General features: G+C 37.4%; 1 long non-coding RNA gene across 1 annotated transcript; it reads left to right on the plus strand.

The window, feature by feature from the left end:
• The first annotated feature begins 328 nt into the window (after positions 1–328).
• Positions 329–7,078, plus strand: LOC112141553. Its single transcript, XR_002918417.2, has 3 exons — positions 329–404; positions 4,779–4,868; positions 6,974–7,078. It is a non-coding gene; the product is annotated as an uncharacterized LOC112141553 (long non-coding RNA).
• Positions 7,079–7,899: the final 821 nt, after the last annotated feature.

The raw sequence follows: 7,899 nt of genomic DNA on the forward strand, positions 1-7,899 counted from the left end.
TAAAAGGGCTTTAGTGTTGAATTATGTATGTAGTTTCTTTTCCAAGACTATTTGCACATCTGTTGTAAACTTCAGACTTTGAGTTAATGTCTCAAATCAAATCAAGACTTTTGAACTTGTCATCCTACCAGAGATAAGCTTCATCACTACTGCAGATTATTAGTTTTTTCTGTATAGCCTGTAGCCTTGAGTGACTTTATAATTCAGTTATTAAGTTAATATGTTGATAGAAGTTTATTTAAAAGTTTGAGAAAAAAAGTAAAGTAAAATTACCGAAAATAACAACTTCCGGTTTTTCCGTGTAACTTCCGGTTTTCGGTTTTATGTATTCAGAACGGGTGAAATCCAGCATGTGGTCTAAAGATATCTGTCGCCATCCATACTGAAGCTCTGTCCAGGCAATGGTAAAAGTTTTTAATTTTCTCCATATACATTCAGGGTTGTGTATTTTTGTATTATTTGTAAAGGATTCTTACTAGTGCTGCCACAAATGATTATTTTAATAGTCAACTAATCATCGATAATTTTTTTCTGATTAGTTGACTAATCGGGTCATGCCAAACTGGAAGTAAAGCACACATCTTAACCATCATCAGCTTCAAACTAAGTAAAAACTACATATATATCATGACCTGTGATAATGCTAGTTTGAATGCTGTAAGGTAAAAATGCTTGTGCTGATAGCTGAAGATGCTGAAATTGACAGCTGAAAACACTAAAGTTGATAGCTGAAATTGCTGAAGCTAATAGCTGAAAAGGCTGAAACTGATATCCAGCTAAAATATTAGCTAAATTGACCTAAAAACTGAAAAAGCCTAAATTAGCCCAAATAGCCAGCATGTAGCTGAAGTATTAGCTAAACTCCAAATTAGCCTAAAAGTAAAAAAGCCTAAATTGATTTTGACTTAGTGAAATCGGTGACGTCATATCCGGCATTTAGAAAAAAGGAAGAAAAGTAGTGAGCATCGTGTCAGAATTTCTTCAAAGTCCAAGGCACTAGATAGTCCCGCACTATATCGTTTTTAAGTAGTTAGTGATTAGGGAGGGAATTAGGACATAGCCACTGTATCGGTCATGTGACTTTCCCAAAGTGATACGTCCTCATTCTATGAGCTCGACACGTGAGCCGACACGTCGGTGTCTGGACCCATGGATAATTCTTACTTTAAAGTGTCAAAAAAATACTTTTAATTTCATGCATTTTATGCTCTGTTTTTTTTTAGAGAGCATCTTGTATATTTGTTACAGTTTTCACCATCTGGAGAAGAAATGAAAAGCTCAAAGCATTCCTCGTGGTCCTGGTCTTCTTCAATGGTTTATCTGCATGTTCAAGTAGTAACAAAACAAACTGTCTCAGTTATACTGATGCTACATGAAAAACAGCAATGACTAAATAGAACAGTTTATTAATATCTAGTCTGTTACAAAATGAATTTAAGTTAGGAGATTAAGGTATTGACCTCCGAGCCTCTAGGGGGTGCAAGAAATACTAGGAAGAGAAGAAAAAGTCATTTCCAGGAAGTAGGCATGAGTGGTTTTCTGATTCTTAGATGATCTGTTTCAGGTTGACAGTAGGAAGTTTTCTTACAGATGATCGAAGAGCATCATTACTATTTAAGAACACTCTCTTGTCTCTCTTGGTCATGAGCCAAAGATGACAAAGAATTCTGGATTTAGATGTCCCTCTCCTCTCTTCTAAAGTCTTCATCCTTTCTCCAGGCTGTCAATAAATAGTTCAGTAACACACAAGCAGAAATAACCAAAGGTTAAATCCGAAAAAACAGATGAAAGGCTCTCAGTTAATTAAAAACTGAAACAAAATCAGAAACAGGTCTGAGCCAGTCAGATTAGAATCTAAAACCAGATTAAGATCAGGATCAGGCTTCATGTCTCACTCTAATATTAAAGCATAAAGCAGGATCAAAAACAGCTACAGAAGCACGTGAGGGACACAAGTATGATACTCACAGGAAATATATTTTAAAAATCAAGCTATGCTAATTTGAGACTAAAACTTACATTCAGGTTAACAAAAATATACATAAATAAACATAATCAACAGGAATAAAAAAAAAAAACATTAAATAAGATTTTCAAAATGTTAAAGATACAAAGTTGACTATTTGGTTTATTTGATTAATTAATGAATTCCAACCATTAAAAATAATTAAATGCTGAAAAAAAAATTCAAAAACACAAATACATCACACTCATTTTGGGTATAAAGTAATACATTGATTAGAAAATAAAGAAAAAAAATTAAAATGTAAGAAAATAATTCCATCTTCTTGACAGTGTAATTACTCACAGTCACGAATAGATTTTTAGCAGTAATACAAGCAGTACACACATGTCACAGTAAAGTCATTAAATATAATGACTATCAATTAAAGTCAAATAGAGTTTGATTTGTTGTTTGAAAGGGAGTGGGAAGAAGTAAACTTATCATATTAGACTTTTTATTTCATTTTTTTGCATAGTTTATCTGACTAACCCAAACTCTACATTCACCGGCCACTTTATTAGGTACACCTGTCCAAACGCGCATCGACACAAATTTCTTATCAGCCAATCACATGGCAGCATTTCAGTGCATTTAGGCGTGTGGACGTGGTCAAGAAGATCTGCTGCAGTTCAAACTGATCATCACGATGAGGAATAAATGTGATTCAAGTGCCTCTGAATGTGGCTTGGTTTTTGTGCCAGATGGTATTTCAGAAAATGCTGATCTACTGGCATTTTCACCAACAACCATCTCCAAGGTTTACAGAGAATGGTCAGAAAAAGAGAAAATATCCAGAGAGCAGCAGTTCTGTTGATGTCAGAGATCAAAAGAGAATGACAAACTCAATCGCACAACGGGCCAAAATCCAAAACACACTTTAGGTCGTGGGCCGAACAGGATAAACATTTATTGAACTCTTCAAAAGTACATTTTAAAAACTTTAAACTGTAACTTTTTAACATAATTATGAACAAGATATATAGCATTACCTGTGATAATTCTAGTGAATGCTGTAAAGTGAATTTAGCCTCTGAAGATGCTGAAATTGCAGCTACAAATCCTGAAAGTAATAACTGAAAACACAGAAGCTGATAGCTGAAATCATTGAAGCTAATAGCTGAAAATGCTAGCTTAACTCCAAAATAGTCTAAAAACTTTTTTTAAATGCTTAAATTAGCCAAAACAGCTAGCATGTAGCTGAAATACTAGCTAAACTCCAAAACAGCCTAAAAAATGTTAGTAAATGCCAAAATTGTCAAAAATCCTTGCAGAATGCCAATTTTTAAAACTTTAAAATTGTAACTTTATAACAAAACTATGAATAATAAAAAATGCAGGAATATTATTCCAGAATAAATTAACTTAAACCTTAAATAACTGAATATTTTAGTCTCCTTAAAAATACATTTGGTCAAATGTATACTAGTTAGAAATAAACACAAAAAGATAACATCGGGTTATTAATAACAATAATTGCAATCTGTAGGGCCGGATATAATTACCCGGAGGGCCGGATCCGGCCCCTGGGCCTTCACACGTGTAGTAGAACCTTTGGGATGTGGTGGAACGAGAGATCGGCATCATGAATGTTCCACCGACAAATCTGAAGCAACTGTGCGATGCTATCATGTCAATATGGACCAAACTCCGAGGAATATTTCCAGTACCTTTTTCAAGGATTAAGACAGTTCTGAGGGTAAAAAGGGTCCAACCCGGTACTAGGACTAGCATTATATCACAGCATTAAGGGAAGCAGTGCCCTCCCACTTGCGGATGCCTACATCTGGCTGCCCTCAGGTCCCAGTGATAAAATCTTCCCCTAGATCAGAAGAATATTAGTGCCATATTAAAGCCAAAAGGTTCCCTGACAGATGTCAGTCTGGAAGTGTGTCTGTCGGCGCAGCAGGAGGTGAACTCATGCCCTTACTGTTCCTCCATGAATTGGGATTACTTCAGTTTCTGTGTTTTCCTCTTGAACTTTGCCTCCTTTAACAGACTTTATTTAAATATGTGTGTAGTGGAGTGAGTGACAGCTGGAGGAGAGTACAGGAGGAAAACGCAGCTCCTGTACTTTTCTCTAAGTCTCTCACTGGCTGTTCATGAATCATGGCTCCCACTTAAATCAAGCCATGGGGTAAGAAGCTGGACCCTTTCAGCTATCATGGCAGCAGAAATCCGCTCTGCTACTTCTCTCCATCCGGAGACTGCGGGCGGTGTGCTGGCCTTTAAAAAGGCAAACTTGTAATCTGATAATTAACAATCTGCTAAAATTCTCAAAAGGAAAACAGTCACGAGAGATGTCTGCCTCATGCCCATGAGTAGGGTGACCTTTCGCTGAGGCTGGAATGGCAGGCGAGGCGACTCACTTAGAAGCATTTAATTAGCTCTGCTCACGGCATCTTCTCCTCCTCCACTATGAATGGAAGGGAGGGATGGATGCAGGAGACGAAGGATGAGGGAAGATCTAGTCAGGGGAAAAAAAAGAAAACACTTGTCCACATCCTTGTTGCATAGTAACCAATAAAGGTGACACAGGGTGGGGGGGCATGCGTGGTAAAACAGAGCAGTAATTGCTCGCTTATCTGGATTTGCAATACGTTTCTTTTTCTCGTGGCGAATGTTGCTTTGCAGGGCGTTGTCAGATGCATCCTGGAGATGAGCCTTTAAGGCCATGAAGTGCGCTTCGGAGTGTAATTGGAAAAAAAAAGCATGATAACTATCAGCGTCGAATCATTCATTCAGCCCTCCTTTCTTTCCTGTGTTTGTTCTGCAGCGCTTCAGAGCTGGGCTCGCCTGCCTGCACACAAACTTCTGCAGCCGCATGGGAACATATCAGCCCTTTGGCATCTTCTGCAGCTTCACAGTATGTCAGCACTCATCTGCTGCAAACAGGACTAAGCTGTTCAGGAAAAGGACATTGTTTGACCTCTTTTAATGCTCAAAAATGAGCTTTTATCATTCTGTAATAATTAGAGCTCCCACAAACGATTTTAATAGTCGACTAAACCGATTATTTTTTATGATTAGTCGACTGATCTGGTCATGTGCAAACTGGATGTATAACACACATCTTCACCATCATTAGCTTTAAACTAGCTAAAGATAAAGACAATTAAGATGATAGTTAAACTTTTAATGAATAATGCAGCCTCTGACCTTCATTAGTTTGGTATTAAAACAAGATTAAACTAGAAAAGTTGCATTAGCTGTGATAATACTAGTGAGAATGCTTTTTGCTGAAAGTAGTCGCTGAAGATGCTGAAGTTTTTTGTTGAAAATGGTGATGCAATTTACTTTAATTGCTGAAGGGGTTCACTGAAAATGCAATAACTATTTTGCTAAAAGACTGAAAAATTTGGTTAAAGAAATATGAAAGAGCGCTGAAGTTGACCTAAGTTTCTGAAAATTTTGTAGTAAAATTGCTTTCCTAATACTTGGTAATTTTGCTAAAATATTTAGTGTGTTGCATAAATACGAATTAAACTCCAAATTAGCCCCCAAAACCTTAGTAGATGCCGAACTAGCCAAAAACCTAGCTCGTTGCTTAAATAGTGACTAAACTCCAAAATAGCGTAAAATTCCCCAGTAAACTAAATTAGTCAGAAATATTAGCTCGTTGCTAAAATAGAAGCTAAACTCTAAATCAGCCATAAAATCCCCAGTGGATACAAATTAACCAAACATGTTAGCATGTTGCTAAAGTATTAGCTAAACTCCATTTTTAAAAAAAATTACTATAGAAGATGAAAACATAGCCCTTGAATATATTTAAAGAGTTGTTGATAATCTTCTTAAAATTTCGAAATTTGAAGACTTTCTCATTTATTTTCTATTGGACATGTTTTGCTCAATATTTTAAAAACTATAACGTTTCTGAATACCAAAAGTACAAGCAGTATTGTCCTGAACGAGCTGAATGTTTTGATGCAAAGATTGCTTAAATCGTTAAAAGTGTGATTGAGTTTTCACATGCTGAATAACGTACGAAAAGGAGCAGGAGAATCACTTTAATATGAACATTTACTTAGCATTCAAGTAGTTGATGACTATTTTAATAGTCGATTAGTCGTTGATTAATCAACTAATCTTGGCAGCCATTGTAATAATGCACATTTCCAACACTTTTCTCGCTGTAACGACAGCATTTCTTTTGCAGGGATTCTCCTTTTGGCTTTATACAACATAATATAGACGTACATTATTTACACAGGGCCCACTGTCACAGCGCCAGCTGCACACTCAAGCTCCACTATGATTTATTGCTGAGGAAAATAAATAATTCGGAAATCCAGAAACAAAACAGCCAGAGGAAACCAGAGTCAATTCAACAAAGTCGATAAAGGATCATTATTCCACCTCATTTCAAGCACATATAGACAAACGGTGAGTGAGATATCAGTGCCGGGGCGCCGCGAAGCTGCCAGATCTAATGCACTTAGAGGGTTAATCACTGCATTTGTATGCAAATATGAATTTAAATGTGTGTGTGTGGGGGGGGGGTATGAAGGAAGTAGGCTCCGGCAGTTGGTGACATTCAGAACCAGTGTAACCTCTGCGGATCGCCTCCCTGATGCTATTTGTGAATGTTAATTGCTTTTCGGCTGCCTCCGCCTCCACGGCCCCCACCTGTCCCCGCCTTCCTGTGAACGCAGGACTCTGCATGCTCCCCCAGCCAAAGATTGTTCCAGAACATCCTTGCAGGAAAAGACCTTCCTGCATCACATCAGAGGGGATGCATTTCAAATAAAGTTGTCACCAAAAAACAAAAAAAAACTTTATAGATGTTATGCCACCACTTCCTTTCCATCTCTGACTCAAGGATATAGTGTTTATATTATATTCAGCTGAGAAGAGATCCAATCAGATTCTAATGAAATATGAAGTGATCAGAAATTGTACAAAATTGCCAAAAAATTATTCAACCAAAAACAAGTCAAAAATGAAATCTATGTTTTCTTTGTCTTTCAGGATTAAATTGAGAAATCTTGCCCTCTTGGTCAAAGGTAAGATTTACACAGATACTGTAAGAGTTTTGATTGTGTTCTGACCTACATTTCCGTTCTGAATTCTAAGGCCATGCACACACGTAGGCGGGTATTTCTACAAACGCATATCTGCTGACCTCCGTTTTAAAAAAAGTGTTGCGTCCACATGTGATCGTTTTCAAAATAATTCCATCCACACGTCCCCGCATACTTGCGCTCTTGGACGCGGTTATGAGCTTGTCAGAACAGTAGTTGACAGTGTTTCCATTAACTCTGAAATTTAGCTAATTGGAATTTCGATAATAAATCCTCCTAATGGAAACACCACAATTTTGAAAAAACTCGCATTTTTCGGAAAAAAAAGTTTATGCGCTTACAGCAGGTGGCATTTGTGGCGTATCGAAACAGACATTTTTCGCAAAACTGTTTTGGAAACACTTTTTTCGAAATAGATGCGCCTCTTTGTGTGTCTGTCCTGAGCGCAACACGCGGACGGCAGGAGAGATCGAACAACTTCACGGCTTCATTTACAGCTTCACTTCTGCAGCTTGGAGTCTGAAGATGCTGAAATCTCGTTTGAGGAAAAACGCGAGAGCAGGGACAGAAACTTAAATGAATCTCGTCATGTTTTTAAACAGAAAAAGGTCCAGCAGCTTACTTGCTGGAATGGTTATTTATTAAAAAAAACCACTGAACAGGTTTCTCACCTGAGACTGTCAATAGACTGCGCGGCACGAGCTCTCCAGACAGAGCTGTGACGTCACCGCAATGCTCCTTTTTTAGTGAATCAAATAAAAAAAAATACTTGTTCTCATTCATCGTCGTGTTTTAATGACTTATCGCGTGAGTTGGTTTGTGCTTTATGGCAAAATGATGATTTAATGGAAACAGTGTCATTTCCAAACATTG

The sequence above is a fragment of the Oryzias melastigma genome, unplaced genomic scaffold (genome assembly GCF_002922805.2).
Source record: "Oryzias melastigma strain HK-1 unplaced genomic scaffold, ASM292280v2 sc00346, whole genome shotgun sequence".
Taxonomy (NCBI): domain Eukaryota; kingdom Metazoa; phylum Chordata; class Actinopteri; order Beloniformes; family Adrianichthyidae; genus Oryzias; species Oryzias melastigma.